The sequence below is a fragment of the Pongo abelii genome, chromosome Y, assembly GCF_028885655.2.
Source record: "Pongo abelii isolate AG06213 chromosome Y, NHGRI_mPonAbe1-v2.0_pri, whole genome shotgun sequence".
NCBI lineage: Eukaryota > Metazoa > Chordata > Mammalia > Primates > Hominidae > Pongo > Pongo abelii.
In genome coordinates, this window is record NC_072009.2 from 2,279,808 (window position 1) to 2,297,748 (window position 17,941).

The following is a 17,941-nucleotide window of genomic DNA, read 5'->3' on the forward strand; positions in this document are numbered from 1 at the left end:
AATGCAAGCAAACTGTAAGCCAAAAGTCCATGTGGAATAGCGTGGGAAGCATTGAGAAGACACTTTTTGGCAGTACCTGTTTAAAAATGGAAAAACTGAGCTAATACCCTCCACAGTAAGATAGAGGGGAGGGCACTGGGAATTTATACCTCCCAGGAAAAATAAATCATGATAAACAGGCAGAGATCTTTCCAGATTCCAGTTCTTGGGGGTAAAAGGTCCCCGAGATGCCCAGTTTGTGACAGCCTGTTCTGAACTATTCAGCTCAAGGTTTCCGTTTTTTCTCCCAGGGGACTTGCCTCGACTCTGATGTGTTTGCTTCGGTCCTCTGTGTATTGTATTCATCCCACTCTTCAATTCATAAACTCTGGAGATTGTTCAATTTACTGGGCAAACCGTATGCCTAAGTCTATCCTCTAATGGAGGCTCAGGACCCAAGAGGAGGCTGGCGTCAGGCTCTCGGTCACCCATCTTCACATTCAGGTTTCCTGATGCACTTTGCAACTCTTTGGGCAACCTCTGGACTCCTTGTTCCCAGGGTCCACATTTAGTTGTATCTTTACTGCATTGCTTTTATGAAAAAGAATAAAATTGGATGAAACAGATACAGAGTATTGGTGTCAACCTAAGTATTGATGTCAACAAAGAGATGGTTTGGATCTGGTTCCCCACCAAATCTTAAGTTGAGTTGGAATCCCCAGTTTGGAGGTGGGGTCTGGTGGGAGGTGACTGCATTATGTGGGTGGTTTCCATTGAATGGTTTACCACCGTCCCCCATGGTGCTGTTGTGGCGGAAGTGAGTTATCATCTGATCTGGTTGTTTAAAGGGTGCAACAACTTCCCCACCCCTGTCCTGCTCCTGCTGTGGCCACGTAAGACGTTCCTGCTTCCCCTTTGCCTTCCGCCATGATTGTAAATTTCCTGAGGCCTCCTCAGCCATGCTTCCTGTACTGCCTGTGGAACCGTGAGCCAATTTAAACCTCTTTTTCTTTATAAATTACCCTGTCTCAGGTATTTCTTTATAGCAGTGTAAGGACTGACGAATACACTCTGTAATAGAAAAGATGTTTATTTGGGAGTATAGTAGTGCCATAAGAATAGATGTGCCATATTAAACTATGTGCATATTCAGGGAGGTAAAGGGGAAAAAAGGATTTTAAAGGAAATAATGAAGAGGATTCCATAATTCTTTTGAAATGATTATCCTTGGCTAAAAAGATCAATAACATGCTGACACCAGTCTGAGTTTGGACAGCCAGTTTTTGGGCAGATGTCCTCGTGGAAGTATTTTTTTTGCAAGGGTGAGATTTTTGCAGTCTCTTACGATGGTTTCTGTTATCAGGTATATAAGCATAAAAACCATTAATATACACTAGAGATGCACTGAAGAGCTTATAAAATTGTTAAGTTTTTCTTCTTTGGTCAGTGTCTAAAATATGAGTCAGATATTTCCTTGGTTATCTTTGAGATTTATATGTTCCCAGGTTTCTCCTGGGTGAGTAGAAATTCCTGCAGCGTGTACAAAACTGTCCTTCATGCCATACTTCTTCCTACCATTATACGACGAAAACTAACAAAAGAGAGTTTTATAAAATGTTCTTCCTCTTTCTCTCTGGTACCAATAGGAAGCACAATTGTTTTCCCATGGTTCTTCACAAAGGTTCTATTGCACTAAGTTTTAAACCCTTGTGTATACACAATCACATTCACATATACCACAGATATACACAGTTACACACATCCGTAAAAATACATACATGCACATGTATACACAGATAAATACATATGTGCACAAATATAGACACACAGATACACATTCACATGCACATGTATGCATACACACACAGATATACACATATACCTATGCACATAAACCATACACAGATATACACATACATAACATACATACAGAAGTATACATAACAAACATATACACAGATATGTGCATACACATATACACACATAACACATGCATGCACACACATCCACAAGCCTGCAGATATACACATGTACACACAGATATGCATATTCATACACACCAAACATACATTCATACTTACACCTATACACACACATACACAAACACACACAGAGATATACACATACACACATGCACACAAATACACACATACATACACAGATACACATGTACATACATACCAGACATACATGCATACTTACACCTACACACATACACAAACACACATACACAGGGATATGCACATGCACACAAATACCTACATACACACGTATATACACACATATAGTTATACACACACACACGCACACACACACAGGTACACACACACATGCACACACAACTTTGGCGTAATGGAAATTTGATGATTGGTCATTGGACTCAACCATACAGCCCCTGTCAGAAACAAAGGACCAAAATCGAAGGGGACATGGATGTCACAAACATCTCAACATCTACGGAACCACGTAACTTGGAGAAACATGCAACCGACTAAGGACAGAAGATTCGAATGAATGCAACTCTTTTTTTTTTCTCTTTTTTTTTTTTGAGTTGGAGTTTCGCTCTTGTCGCCCAGGCTGGAGTGCAATGGCGTGATCTCGGCTCACCACAACCCCCGCCTCCTGGGTTCAAGTGATTCTCCCGCCTCAGCCTCTTGAATAGCTGGGATTACAGGCATGCGCCACTACACCCGCTAATTTCATATTTTTAGTAGAGATGGGGTTTCTCCGTGTTGGTCAGGCTGGTCTCGAACTCCCAACCTCAGGTGATCCGCCTGCCTCAGCCTCCCAAAGTGCTGGGATTACATGCGTGAGCCACCATGCCCATCCTGACTGCAGCTCTTACTTTGGAATTCAGGCAGCTATGGAGCCAGGATTCCTGGAGCCCACAGGCGTGTGGCTCATACATTTCCCTTCCTTTCCATAGAATTGGGTTAGTTTTGTTGCACTGGGTGTCTGGTAGCTCCAGAGAGAACAAATATAAATGTGAAAATGTATGTCTTGGTCATTAGTGTTTCTCAACAATTCTCCATCCCACCCCACTTAACAAGGCCTCTGCTAGAACTCTGGGGTCAGTTCCAAGAGAAAAAAACATCTCTGCCTAAAAGAAGCAAATGGAAGAATGCGTTCTATGCTGCCATGTGTGTTCTTATCAGGCATTATCTAAGTTTCTCACCAGGAGATGTTGAAAAATATTGCTTGATGTACGAAGGGTAACGTACTGCAGTTGTTTATTGAGAAATGCCAGCCGTCATCTCTTGCTCGTTAGCTGCTCTGAATGCTCTTAGAAGGCACCATTCATGCCGCTGTATTCGGGACTGCTGAATTGTGCCGCATTCCTTGATGTTACGCATGTCTCTTGTTGATGAAGTTCTAACCACAGTGCTATTGTGAGGCCGGAAGTGTCCTTGGGTGAAAAAGCGGCCCCTGGGTTACATGCCCCATGATTCAGGTGCACGTGAACCCCTCTAGTGCTTCACTGCCAGGGTCCAGGAGAGAGGGAAAGAATGTCACTGTCCCAGCATCCTCTAATTTACTTGACAACACAGTTGTTCTAGTGTCAGAGTTTTGTTTCGTTTTGTTTTTGAGATGGAGTCTCGCTCTGTCCCTCAGACTGGAGTGCAGTGACACAATTTCGGCTCACTGTAACCTCTGCCTCCCGGGTTCAAGTGATTCTCCTGCCTCAGCCTCCTGAATAGCTGAGATTACAGGCACCTGCCATCATGCCTGACTAATTTTTATATTTTTGTAGAGACGGGGCTTCACCACGTCAGCTAGGCTGGCTTGAACCACTGACCTCAGGTGATCCGCCTGCCTCTGCTGCCGAAAGTGCTGGGATTACAGGCGTGAGCCACCATGCCCAGCCAGGTATTTTTTTTTTTTCGCAGCTCAAGAATGAACTTTTACTTAGTATCCTGTAGCTAAAATGATGCTTCTCCAGTTTTATTAAAAACACCTAATGCTGGCCAGGCGCAGTAGCTCACGCCTATAATCCTAGCACTTTGGGAGGCCGAGGCAGGCAGATCACGAGGTCAGGAGATCGAGACCATCATGGCCAACATGGCAAAATCCCGTCTCTACTAAAAAAATACAAAAGATTAGCCGGGTGTGGTGGCGGGTGCCTGTAATCCCAGATACTCAGAAGGTTGAGGCAGAAGAAGTGCTTGAACCTAGGAGACGGAGGTTGCAGTGAGCTGAGATCTCACCACTGTACTCCAGCCTGGCAACAGAGCGAGACTGTTTCAGAAAAACAAACAAACAAACAAAAAACAACTAATACTAATGATCACATTTTTGGGCTCAAACATCTTAATTATGGAAAGAGGAGATGCCACAGTGGATACCACACTAAAGAGATGCTCTGGAGAATTTCGCAAGGGAAGAAATTGTCATCTTAGGGAGGGCAAACTGGGGAAGCTTTTCATACACTGGTCATTCACGGGTATGATTAGAAGAAATGCCACACAGACCTCAGGATACCTTGACCCAGAAGGGGTCACTCTGATGTCTTCTGAAGTGAGAATTGATCACATTACCACAGCTAGTCACCACTCACTGGGTGACTTCAGACAAAGAAAATTGATGTTGTCACTGTTCCAAAGGCCAGAAGTCTGAGATCTAGGTGTGAGCAGGGCTGCGCTACCCCGGAGGCTCTAGGGGAGGACCCTTCCTGCCTCTTCCAGCTCCTGGGGGTTCCAGGTGTTCCTGGGCTTGTGGCCACGTCACTTCAGTCCCTGCCTCCATCTCCACGTGGCCACCTCCTCTGTGTCTCCAAATCTCTATCTCCTTGTAAGGACACTAGTAATTGGATTTAGGGCCCACCCTAAATCTGGGATGATCTCATCTCAAGATCCTTCACTTAAGTATGTCTGCAAGGAACCTATTTCTAAATAAGATCCTGTTTCTACATTTTGAGGGTGAGGACATGCACATCTTTTTTTTTTTTTTTAAGACAGACTCTCACTCTGTTGCCCAGGCTAGAGTGCAATGGCATGATTTCAGCTCACTGCAACCTCCACTTCCTGGGTTCAAGTGATTCTCTTGCCTCAGCCTCCCAAGTAGTTGGGATTACAGGCGTCCACCACTACACCTGGCTAATTTTTGTATTTTTAGTAGAGACGGGGTTTTGCCATGTTGCTCAGGCTGGTCTCGAACTCCGGACCTCGTGATCCGCCCGCCTCAGCCTTGCAAAGTGGTGGGATTACAGACGTGAGCCACTGCGCCCGGCCGCAGATACCTTTTTATGACTCACAACAATATGCAACTCTGGCATGCAATCATGCTAGTGGTTTACTTAGGCAGACCCTCCAGGCCTGCATGGCAAGGGAGTGGGGGTTCACGCCACAGCAAAGGGGAGGAAGGAAAACCCCTGTGCTTCAGCTTTTTCAGATCACAGGAAAGAGCAAACCCAGCAATTCAAGGGCAGCGGTCAAAGACTGCAGGTATAGAGCATGAGAAGCAGTGAGCACAGGGCTGGAGGGGAGCGCAGAAGTGGTAATGGAGGTCGGGGGTATGAGGGGATAGCCTGAGGTGGGGCCGACCTTCATGGGAGGGATGGCAGAAGGTGATTGAAAGGGAGGATGGGGCACCAGTAACATCAGCTCCAGGAGCTCAGGAAAGTGTAGAAGGGAGCTCCTTCTCCATCCAAGACTGACACCGTGTCTCTCACGCTTTGGTGCAAGGATGCATGGATGCTGAGACTCATAGGAAGGGTGTGTGAGGCGCGAAGCATGTGGGAGGTGGAAAAAGGGAAAGAGGAGGAGAAGGGCTGTGGGGAAATAAGTGAGTAGAATTGCCGAAACAGACCATTGACTTAATTCTCGAAAGGATTCAAAGGCCAGGTGCAGTGGCTTATGTCAGCAACCCCAGCTACTCAAGAGGCTGAGAAGGAGGATCACGTGAGACCAGGAGTTTGCGATCAGCCTGGGCAACATGGTGAAACTCCATCTCTACTAAAAATACAAAAATTGGCTGGGCAGGCTGGTGGGCACCTGTAATCCTAGCTATTTGGGAGGCTGAATCAGGAAAATTGCTTGAACCAGGAGGCATAGGCTGCAGTGAGCTGAGATCGTGCCATTGCACTCCAACCTGGGCGACAGAATGAGACTCTGTCTCAAAAACAAAAAAACAAAACAAAAAAGATATAGGTTGAGCACAGTTGCTCATCCCTGTAATCCTAGCATTTTGGGAGGTTAAGGCAGGAGGGTTGCTTGAGACCAGGAATTCAAGTCCAGCCTGGGCAACATAGTGAGACCCCATCTCTAAAAAAACAAAAAACAAGAAAAACACAAAAATATACATCATGACACCTGTATTCACACTCCTCATACACTGCAGACAAATGCCATTTTGAAGAGAGGGAGCTTTATTTCTGAGTGGGCGGAGGAAGAAGGATGAATTGAGGAAGTGTGTACATTACTTGTTGCTGTGGTAATGAGCTGCCAACACTGAAAACAGCACATGTTTATTTTCTTACATTTCTGTAGGTCAGGAGTCTGAAATGGATTTCACTATTTTAAAATCAAGGTGTTGGGAGGCTTGCAGTCTCTCCAGAATCTCTAGGAGAGAATTCATTCCTTGCTTTTTCTAGTTTTTACAAGCCACCTGCCATCCTTGGCTCATTAGCTGTTACCCCATCTTCAAAGCACATCACTCCGACCTCTGCTTCCATCCTCACATCCCTTTTTTCTGCGGTTAAATATCTCCCTTCCTCTCTCTTATAAAAGCCCTGGGACCCCACTGCGATTACATAGATCATGCAAAAAATGTCCCCATCTTAAGAACCTTACCTGAATCCTATCTGCAATTCCTCTTTGTCCTAAAAGGTCACAAGTTCTAAGAATTAGGATGTGGGCATCTCTGGGGACCAGGATTGTACCTGCCACATAGGGTTTGAACACCTGATGGGATCTGGGAGCCTGATGAGGGAGGGCGTTGCTGAGTCAAAGTGAACAAGTAGGTAGAACAGGTGGGTACAGGAAGTTGCTGATTCCCAAGGGCACCAGATTGGGAGAAGGAAGGGGGGCAGCTGGGGACCCCTCCACCTCTAGGGTCATGGATTTGGAGCCAGGCACTGAGATCCTCCCACCAGGAGAGGGCACCATCTACATATAAAGAGAAAGATAGGCCGGGCACAGTGGCTCCTGCCTGTAATCCCAGCACTTTGGGAGGCTAAGGTGGATGGATCACCTGAGGTCAGGAGTGCGAGACCAGCCTGGCCAACATGGTGAAACCCCGTCTCTACCAAAAATACAAAAATTAGCTGGGCGTGGTGGGGGGTGCCTATAATCCCAGTTACTCGGGAGGCTGAGGCAGGAGAATTGCTTGAACCCAGAAGGTGGAGGTTGCAGTGAGCCAAGATCACACCACTGCACTCCAGCCCGGGCAATAAAGTGAGACTCAGTCTTAAAACAACAACTAACCGGGCATGGTGGCACACACCTGTAATCCCAGCTACTTGGGAGGCTGAGGCATGAGAATCGCTTAAACTTGGGAGGCGGAAGTTGCAGCGAGCAGAGTTCACGCCACTGCACTCCAGCCTGGCTGACAGAGCGAGACTCCATCTCAAAAAAGGAAAAAAAAAAAAAAAAAGAGAAAGATACACATTGTATATGCAGCAGGACCAGGCCTAAAAGCAACTAACACTAACAGAGAAGTTTTCAAACCTCAGGAAGGTGGACCCAAACCATATCACTGGCTCTTTTCAAGGGAAAATTTGATTTTTTTTTCCCCTTAACTGAACTCTTTTGGGCCACCCTGTTGACTGTAATGAGTACAGACTGTGTTTATCATGGGGAATGAACTTTGCAGTGAATTACTCCAAGAAATGATGCCATTAGCAATGGGTACATGAGTGGAAGCAACAGCAGTGTGGGATCAGAGCCAGGATCTGAGAGACGCAGAGCTGGGAGGCAGGAGAAAGCTGTCTGGGAGCAAGCAGAGGGTGCCAGGCACAATGAACATGGCAAGCAAGGCTAGACCCTGAGGACAGTCAAAGGGCCATTTTCAAGGTTGAGGACTGACTGTAGCCTCACTGTTCCCTGCCATGCCACGCCATATCTGAGCTCCTCTTTCCCTCCTCACTAAGCCCCACGGGATCCTCAGTTCCATTGACCACTGGCCCTTTGCACATACCACACTTGCTACACAAAACTTTCTGCCTGTACCTTGTGCTGTCTTCATACTTCAATTGTCAGCTCCACTTTCAGCTCCATTGTCACTTCCCCTTAAAAGTGCACATCTGTGGCCGGGTGCGGTGGCTCACTCCTGTAATCCCAGCACTTTGGGAGGCCGAGGCGGGCAGATCACGAGGTCAGGAGATCGAGACCATCCTGGCTAGCATGGTGAAACCCCATCTCTACTAAAAATACAAAAAAATTAGCTGAGTGTGGTGGCATGTGCCTGTGGTCCCAGCTACTCAGGAGGCTGAGGCAGGAGAATCGCTTGAACCTGGGAGGCAGAGGTTGCAGTGAGCGGAGATCACGCCACTGCACTCCAGCCTAGGCAACAGAGCGAGACTCTGTCTCAAAAAAATAAAAAAAAATTAAAAAGTTCATATCGTGTCCCTGTCTGACCCAAGTTGACCACATTATAAGCATCTAGAAGCCTCACCTCCTTACTGCTGCTCTGACCACAGCACTACTTTTATGTCCTGTAGGCAATTTTGTTTAAATATCTGCTTTCCTCGTTAGACGCTAAGCAACATGAGAGTGAGTGTCTGGCCATGGTTTGCTCATCTGTGCATCTCCAGGACTGGCTGGGTTCCTGGGTGTGAAGAAGCAGAGGTCCACACACATGGGTGAATCTGTGCTGCTTCTCACCACCACACTGCTTGGCTTCCTTATTTCCTTCCTGTCACCTGGAATGCCTACCCTGTACTTCTCTCCAGCGCCAACACCATCATTTACCACCTCGTTCAGCTCCCAGGCATCCTAGAAGCCTTTCCTGACCACAGGGATGCATCGTGGTGCACAATTCGTGCAGCTGCCACTATGGTGCAAGATGAGTCTAGAAGAACAGTTTTGCTGTGCAGTCACCCTTACTCGCTATTGTGATTTTGCCTTTAACATATTGAAAAAGACACAGAAAACGCACACCATCCAATCATTTAGTTGCAGGCACATCGTGCGATGCTAAGAATGTGCTGTGTTTTAAATTGGTGTCTGTTGACTCTTCAGCTTCTGCTCCGGGCTTCTTATGTCCCCACTCAGCCCTGAATCCCATTCCCCCTAATCTCGGTAACTTTGGTGGCTTTTGCACCAGCCAAAATCAGATCCTAGGTCTTGAGCAAAACCAAGAGCAAGGAAAAAAATCCCCCATGGGAATCTGAGACCTCACTCTAATGACTTCAGTTGCTGTTGACTTGATTTCCTTCAACTGCTGAAGGAGGTTAGATCAGTTTCCTCTTGCTTCTAGGATAAAGCATCACAGACTTTGCAGCTTAAAACAGTGCACATTTCTTTGCTTACAGTTCTGGAGGTAAGAAGTCTGAAATTAGTTTCCTGGGGCTCCCATCAAGGTGTCAGCAGGGCTGGCTTCCTTCTGGAGGCTCTAGGAGAGAAAGGGTTTGCTTGATATTTCCAGCTTCTAGAGGCTGCGTACATGCCTTGTTATGTGGCTGCTCCCTCCATCTTCAAAGCCAGCAGTGTAGCATCTTCCAATCTCTCTCTAACACAGACCCTCTTGCTTCCCTCTTTCAATGATAAAGACCCATGTGATGACATTGGTCCTACCTGGGTAATCCAGTAATGTCTTCTCATCTCAAGCTCAGCTGATCAGCAACCTTCATTCCATCTGCAACCTTCGTTTCCCTTGCACAGGTTCTGGGAATCAGGACATGGATATCTTTGGGGCCTGCTATTGCTTCTACCTACAACTGGTGTTACAAGACTTGGCCCACTTAATCTTGCAAATCCTTTCTGCCCCTCTTAATGAGATCTGTTCTCTATGAATGTTCAGGACCTCAGGAGTAGGGACCCCAAAGGCTGGGAGCAAAGTAGATGTGACAGGTACCAAGCATAGGATGTGTGACCAGATTCGGTCATGTGATTACATTGTGAGGTGACCCAGGCATTTTCATTAGGAAGGAAAATGGTTGTAGGAGGAGGAAATTGAACACAACCCACACATGGGTGGTTGGAAAATCTGAGAGCTCTCGTGGGCATGCTCATCCATTTCACTCACCATGGTACAGGGGAAATTCTTAGACCTGTCAGTGCAACTATTTGAAATAAACATCCAAGAAAGTCGGCAAACTTCAGGTAGGATGAAGTCAGAGATCCACCCTGAAGCACAGTGAAAGCCACAAGACAGAAGTGACTGATCCCATCCCAGGGATCCTAAAGAAGATTATCATCAGACTTCTCATTGGAAACTTTGGAAGCCGGACACCAGTAGTAGTCTGATAAATTCAAAATGCTAAAAAACAAAACCAATGAAAACATGCTAACCAAGAAAAAAAAATGCTACATGGCTGAAGAAATCATGCAGAAATTTTAGCAACATTTTAAATGATCCAACAAGGTCTGTTGTTTCTGCGCAGATATGGGCAAACATGAGCTTGTATAGCTTATTTTTATGGGTGCAAGGAGCATGCAGTTATCTCCACTAGCATGTTTTTTGTTTGTTTGTTTGCTTTGAGATGGATTCTCACTCTGTCGCCCAGGCTGGAGTGCAGTGGCACAATCTTGGCTCACTGCAACCTCCGTCTCCCAGGTTCAAGCAGTTCCCTGCCTCAGCCTCCCGAGTAGCTGGGATTACAGGTGCCCACCACCACGCCTGGCTAATTTTTGTATTTTTAGTAGAGATGGGGTTTCAGCATCTTGGCCAAGGCTGGTCTTGAACTCCTGACCTCGTGATCCACCCACGTCAGCCTCCCAAAGTGCTGGGATTACAGGTGTGAGCCACCGCGCCCAGCCTGTTTTTCTTTTTAACTCATGCATAGGTTCAGAATTTAGTTCCAGGTACGTGAGAGCTCCTTGTAGATGTTTTTCATGGCGAGTCAGCTGGCTTACCAGACCTTGTCTGACTTCTTCCTTTATCTTCCCAACAGTTCAGCACCTTGGTGCAGTACAGGGTCCCATTAGCAGGTCTCATTTCCCACCACTGACTGAACATCAGCAGGCTCAATCCACAAGTCAGGGGCTGGGGATGTCTTGTCAAGAATTCCCTCTTTAGGGGCAGGAATGAAATTTATAACAACATCCATGCTGCTTGATGGAGCCCTCTCTACATGGCAGGTGCTTTGCAAGCACTTTCAGAAAATCTGCACCAAACTGTATAGTAAGAATGATCACTGTCATTCTACAAGTCAGAAACTTGAAAATCAGATTGGTGACGTGTTCAGCTAATGCACTGCAAATAAACAGCAGAAGTGAAATTCAGATATCAAGACATTTGTCTTCAAAGTCTATGCTTGCAACTAGATTATGGCCCTGATATCCTAGGGATGAATCAGTTTCAGTTTCCCTTCCTGGACCCCCAGCAAGTAGTACATGGGAATTATTCTAGTGCGGTATAGCGGGGAGCAGTGTAAACAGATAAACAAGGTTTTCCGGGGCCCTGGTTTAGGCAAATAAATCTTACAACATTATCTGGCTCTTTCAAGTAGACTTCAGACTTGGCCTTGCTTTCTAGACTGTTTTGCCCAATGGAAAATAGTGTTTGTATCTTTAGAAAATGTATTATGTGATTTTCCCCTCTCAATATTTTGCAGGGCAGAGATACTGCTTTGATCTATTTTCACATAATTATTATTATTTGAGGTCTCAATTAAGACCAGCATCTTCATCTGTGTGGGGCTCTGAGTTAAGGGCTTTCCATAGACTCACTCTTGCCATTTCTTCTAACTCCCTTGAGCAGAGGCCAGCAGTAGAGAAACTTGATAAATAACACAAGTGCTACAATCCCTGAGTCCTCTAAGAAATGAGACACAAAGGAAAGATCCAGGGACATTTTCACAGATGTGCCCAATTCCAGTGGCCCCAGGTTTCCCACCCTGCTGTTGATATTCTGCCACCCATAGTCATGATCATCTGGCTACAAAACAGCAGGCAAGGCTGTGCATGAGTGATGTTACAGGTGGGCTCATGGCTACATGGATGTCTAGACATGTCTAGGTGTCCATATGCAGGAACTGAGGGAAAGTGAGAAGGAGGGAGGGATGGGTGGACAGATGGATAGATAAATGGATGGAAAGGTGGACAAATGGATAGATGCATGAATGGATGGTGAATTAGTGGGTAAAATGGAGGGATGGATGGATGGATGTTTGGATGGATATTTGGATGGATGGATGGATGGATGGATGGATGGATGGATGGATAGGTGGATGGATGGATGGATGGATGAGTGAATGTCTGAGTGGATAGGTAGACAGGTGGATGGATGGAGAGATGGATAAGTGTTTGATGGATGAATAGACACATACATGGATGGAAAGGTGTTTGGGTGGATGTGTAGGTGGAAAGGTGGATAGATAGATTGATGGGTGGATGGATGGGTAGATGGACGGATGGATCAGTGAATAGATGTGTCAATGAATAGGGGGATGTATCATTGGAGGGATGGGTGAGTGGTTTGGTGGATGAGTAGATGAATGGGTGGGTGGGTGGATGGATGGATGGATGGATGGATGGATGGTTGGATGGATGGTTAGGTGGATGAGTGGATGAGTAGATGGGTGGATGGGTGGGTGGATGGATGGATAGATGGATGGATAGATGGATAGGTAGATAAGTAGATGATTGAATGGATGGATGGATGCATGAATAAACAGGTTCATGGATGGGTGGATGAGTGGATAGATGGATGGGTGGATGTGGGTGGCTGGCTAGATATGTAGATAGATGCAAAGGTGAATGCAAAGAGAAGGATAGATTTATGAGGATGAAAGTGAGAATTTTTCTCCTTAGGTCATCAAGGGAAAATTAAATCCTTACCCACGGAGACATCTTTCATTTGAGTCAGGCGGAGGCTCTCTTTTTCTCTCTCCTGGTGACCAGGACAAAGAGAAATGCAGGTGTAGAGAGCTCTGATCAGGGAGCCCTGCCTGCCTCCTGTCCTGGGTGACCTTTACCAAATCCTCTCCTGTGTTGGGTCTCCCTAACCTTGATTTTCAAACGGTGGCTTCAGGGCTTTGCCTTTTCTGTGTCTGTGGTTCTCTGTCATCCATCAAGTCTCCCAGGGAGTCCCTTCCTGCCTCCCCTCTGTCCCTTTGGTCCCCACTCCAGACCCCAGATTGGGTTCAGGGTTCCTCTGTAGAAGTCACTGATGGGAGTCCACACCCTGAAAATGCCTTTAGTCTTCATTCCAGCTTCTCCTCTCTGCCAAGTGAGCTGCCCTTGCCGGCAGCAGTCACTTCCTCATACAGGGATGCTTGTTCCAGCACACTGAGTAGGCGCTGTCTCCTGAGTGGGAATTGGCTTGGCACAGGCAACCGTATGACATTGTTTCAAAAAGTCATTCAAATTATTTGTCTTGTACATCCTGTCTGGAAGCACGTATATACATTCCTGCCTCCCCACTGGGCACGCTCTTACCCTTGCCCTGCCATTCTGGTGCTAGGAGCTGTCTGTGCTGTCCACTGGGTGGACAGAGTTGTCTTCCCCATGAAAAGAGGAATCAGGGTTTTCATGTGTCTCTTAGAAGCCAGGCATTTGGCACCGGGCCTCATGAACAGCTGATTTTTGAAGTGGTCCCAGGGGAAGCTGAGTTGGTGACTGATAAGAGGAAGGTCTGGGCTGGGTGTGGGGGCTCACGCCTGTAATCCCAGCACTTTTGGAGGCCGAGGCAGGCAGATCAGTCAGGAGATTGAGACCATCCTGGTCAACATGGTGAAACCCCGTCTCTACTAAAAATACAAAAATTAGCTGGCCATGGTGGTGCACGCCTGTAATCCCAGGTACTCAGGAGGCTGAGGCAGGAGATTCGCTTGAACCCGGGAGGTGGAGGTTGCAGTGAGCCGAGATCATGCCACTGCACTCCAGCCTGGGTGACAGAGCGAGACTACATCTCAAACAAAAAAAAAAAAAAAAAAAAAAAAAAGAAGAAAGGAAGAAGAAGAAGAACATCTGAAGAATTGGGATACTGAGGCATCATCTTCCTTGCCCAGTGGATTTGCGGTTTCATACCCTGGATTTCCTGAAGCTTTGGGGTTTCTTTTTCTCATTTTTTTTTCTTTGAGATGGAGTCTTTTTTCTTTATAAATTATCCAGTCTTAGTTATTTCTTTATAGCAATGTGAGAACAAACTAATGGTGCTGGTCTCCTCAAGGAAACTCCTGCCATACCCCCTCCCTCATCTTCTTTCTCTCTCTCTTTTTGTTTTGAGGTGGAGTCTAACTCTCTCGCCCAGGCTGGAGTGCAGTGGTGCGATCTTGGCTCACTGCCACCTCTGCCTCCTGGGTTCATGCCATTCTACTGCCTCAGCCTCCCGAGTAGCTGGGATTACAGGCGCTCGCCACCACGCCCGGCTAATTTTTGTATTTTTAGTAGAGATGGGGTTTCACCATGTTGGCCAGGCTGGTCTTGAACTCCTGACTTCAAGCGATCCACCTGCCTCAGCCTCCCAAAGTGCTGGGGTGACAGGCATGAGCCACCGCACCTGGCTGGGGATCCTTTTTCATCTCTGGTGGATGACAAGGTGTATTTTCCTCTTGCTGGTCCAGGGGGCAGCAGAGGGAGAAGGAGACTCCAGTGTTTGGGGGTCCGTGTGTGTGTTCTTTTCCCCGCTGGTGCCCGCTGTGGGAGGTCACATAATGCAGATGGATAATGATGGCACAGACATATCCTGGCTGGTGGCCTCTCCTACTTTACTTCATTTGTGATGGATGCACCACCCATTGAGTTGATTATAAAAGGCTGATAAGGCTGGGCACGGTGGCTCACACCTGTAATCCCAGCACTTTGGGAGGCCAAGGCAGGCGGATCACCTGAGGTCTGGAGTTCAAGACCAGCCTGACCAACATGGAGAAACCCCATCTCTACTAAAAATACAAAATTAGCCGGGCATGGTGGCGCATGCCTGTAATCGCAGCTACTCGGGAGGCTGAGACAGGAGAATCGCTTGAACCAGGGAGGCAGAAGTTGCGGTGAGTTGAGATCGCACCATTGCACTCCAGCCTGGGCAACAAGAGGGAAACTCCATCTCAGAAAAAATAAATAAATAAAATAAATGAATAAATAAATAAAAGGCTGATAATAAGCAAATTGCTAACTATGGGGTCTGTGACTATGGACCCTTTCTTGTGTTCAGAATAGCTTTTCTGCAGAGTTAACTGTGCAAACCCAGGACAGCAGATTCTGTATGTGCCCTTCAAGTGGTTTAGATTTCAGATTACCAAGATAGAAAAATATGTTTGACTACCTGTCCACAGTTCTGTATTTTCAGTTCTTGTCCACAGTTCTGTATTGTCAGTTCTTATAATGGGACTAAAAATAAGACAACCTGAGCCTTGTTTCCCACACCCTTGAATGCACAGAACCACAGTTGTGAACGATGTTTTTGTTTGTTTGTTTGCTTATGAGATGGAGTTTCACTCTTGTCGCCCAGGCTGGGTGCAATAGTGCGATCTTGGCTCATTGCAACCTTCGCCTCCCAGGTTCAAGTGATTCTCCCACCTCAGCCTCCCGAGTAGCTGGGATTACAGGCACGTGACACCACACTTGGGTTATTTTTTGTATTTTTAGTAGAGACGGGGTTTCACATGTTGGCCAGGGTGGTCTTGAACTCCTGACCTCAGGTGATCCACCCACGCGGCCTCCCAAAGTTGTCGGGATTACAGTCGTGAGCCACCGTGCCAGGCCTGAGCAATGTTTAAATCCTCAAAGCATCACTAGAATTCTGATAATTGTTTTTACAAAGAAGAAAAGGAATCATTATTGGCAAGGATGTGGATTCATTAGAATTCTCCTGCTTTGCTGGTGGGAAGTTAAAATGGTATAGCCACTATGGAAGGCAGTTTTATGGCTCTTCAGAAAATTAAACACAGAATTACCAAGTGATGTAGCAATCCTACTTCTACCTAATACCTAAAGATACTGAAAACAGATGTGCAAACAGAAATTTGTACACAAATGTATGTAGCAATATCCAAAATGCCAGAAGGTGAAAACAATCTGATGTCCATCTGATACTAAGTGGATAAACCCCATGTGTTCCGTCCATACAATGGAATATTATTGAGCAATGAAAAGGAATGAAACAGTCACATGCTACAACATGAATGAACCTTGAAGACATTATGCTAAGTGCAGAAAGACAGACACAAGACGTCACATATTGTAGGAGTCACTTTATATAAAATGTCCAGAATAGTTAAAGCCATCAAGGCAGAAACTGACTTCGTGGTTGCTCAGGGCTGGCGGGGGCGGGAATGAAGAGTGATTACTTGATAGATACGAAGTTTCCTTTTGCAGAGATGACGGGTTCTGGAACTAGATAGCGGTGATGGTGGCATAACACTGTGAATGTACTAAATGCGCCTGAATTGTTCACTTAAAAATGGTAAAAACAGGCCGGGCGCGGTTGCTCACACCTGTAATCCCAGCACTTTGGGAGGCCGAGGCAGGCGGATTATGAGGTCAGGAGTTCGAGACCAGTCTGGCCAACATGGAAACCCCGTCTCTACTAAAAATACAAAAATTAGTTGGCTCTGGTGGCGCATGCCTGTATTGCTAGCTGCTCAGGAGGCTGAGGCAGAAGAATCGCTTGAACCTGGGAGGTGAATGTTGCAGTGAGCCGAGATCGCGCCACTGCACTCCAGCCTGGGCGACAGAATGAGACTCCGTTTCAAAAAAAACAAAAGGTGAAAACAGGCTGGGTGCAGTGGCTCACGCCTTTTAATCTCAACTCTTTGCGAGGCCAAGGCGGGAGGATTGCTTGAGCCTAGGAGTTCAAGACCAGAGTGGGCAACATAGTGAGATCCAGTCTCTACCAAAAAATTTTTAAAAATCAGCTGGGCATGGTGGCGTGTGCCTGTAGTCCCGTCTCCTCTGCAGGCTGAGGTTGGAGGATCACTTGAGCCCAGGAGGTCAAGGCTGCAGTGAGAGGTGTTTCTGTCACTGCACTGTAGCCTGGGTGACAGAGGGAGACCCCCATCTCTAAAACAAATAAATACATATATACACAAATGAAAAGGTTAAATGATGAAGTTAATGTTATGGGTATTTTTCTACAACAACATCCTTCCCCACAGAAATCTCAGTGGAGAAGACAGGAGTGTGGCAGACCAACATGCTTCTGGAGCCCCACAAAGCTGTCCCTTTAATTGGCAGCGTGCCTGGTAAAGGCTGTTTGCTTAGTGGACGTTGACCTCTGACCTTGTCCTCCACCTGCTGGCCCAGCAACTCCTGCTATCTTCATTTTGTCCAGTTCACCTCTCAGTCCCCAGAGCCGTAGAACCATCTATAGGTTCTTGCTTCTCCCTTTTCCCCTAGAAGCATCTCCTGGGAATCACCCCTGACCAAAAGCCCCAGGCACCTCTCCTCTCCAAGACCCCCTCCAGAAGCCTAAACAGCCCTTACATTCATTGCCTTTGGACCTACCCGAAGTCAACAAGTTCCAAACTCGTCAGGAACTGGGAGAAGTCTCAGCCCCAAATCAATAGCAGCTGTTGTCAGCTCCTCCCAGCTCAAAGTCCCCCAGAGATCAGTTCCCTGGTCTGAGTCAGGAATGAGAGACTGAAAAGCACGGGGATCTGGTGCTTTTTCTTTGTAGGGTTACTCCCTCTCCCCACCAAAAAACCTTCCAACTGAAAGATCACTGATTGGATGGGTCAACCAACCTCAACCACCAGATGTCTTTGAGATGGGGAGCCAGCCTCCTAAAGCTGAGTCTCTGTGTGTGGCTTCCAAATACCTGGTCCCCTGGGTGCAGACAGAAGAGAGGACACAGAGGTTGGACATCTCCCAGAGGAGGGGGAGACTGGCTGGGCACCAAATAATCTTGCTTTCCTCTCTGATGT

The 17,941-nt window shown here is 46.7% G+C and overlaps 1 long non-coding RNA gene across 7 annotated transcripts in view; it reads left to right on the plus strand.

The window, feature by feature from the left end:
• LOC129053353 (uncharacterized) overlaps nt 1-17,941 on the plus strand; it is a 55,777-nt gene that overhangs the window by 27,184 nt on the left and 10,652 nt on the right. The window contains exon 10 of one of the 7 annotated variants that reach the window (XR_010139075.1): nt 291-17,940. The exons of 5 other annotated variants lie outside the window; for them this stretch is intronic. This is a non-coding gene — a long non-coding RNA (uncharacterized LOC129053353). Of the gene's footprint in view, nt 1-290; nt 17,941 lie in introns of those variants that run through there. One more of the 7 variants, XR_010139076.1, reaches the window with a different exon arrangement.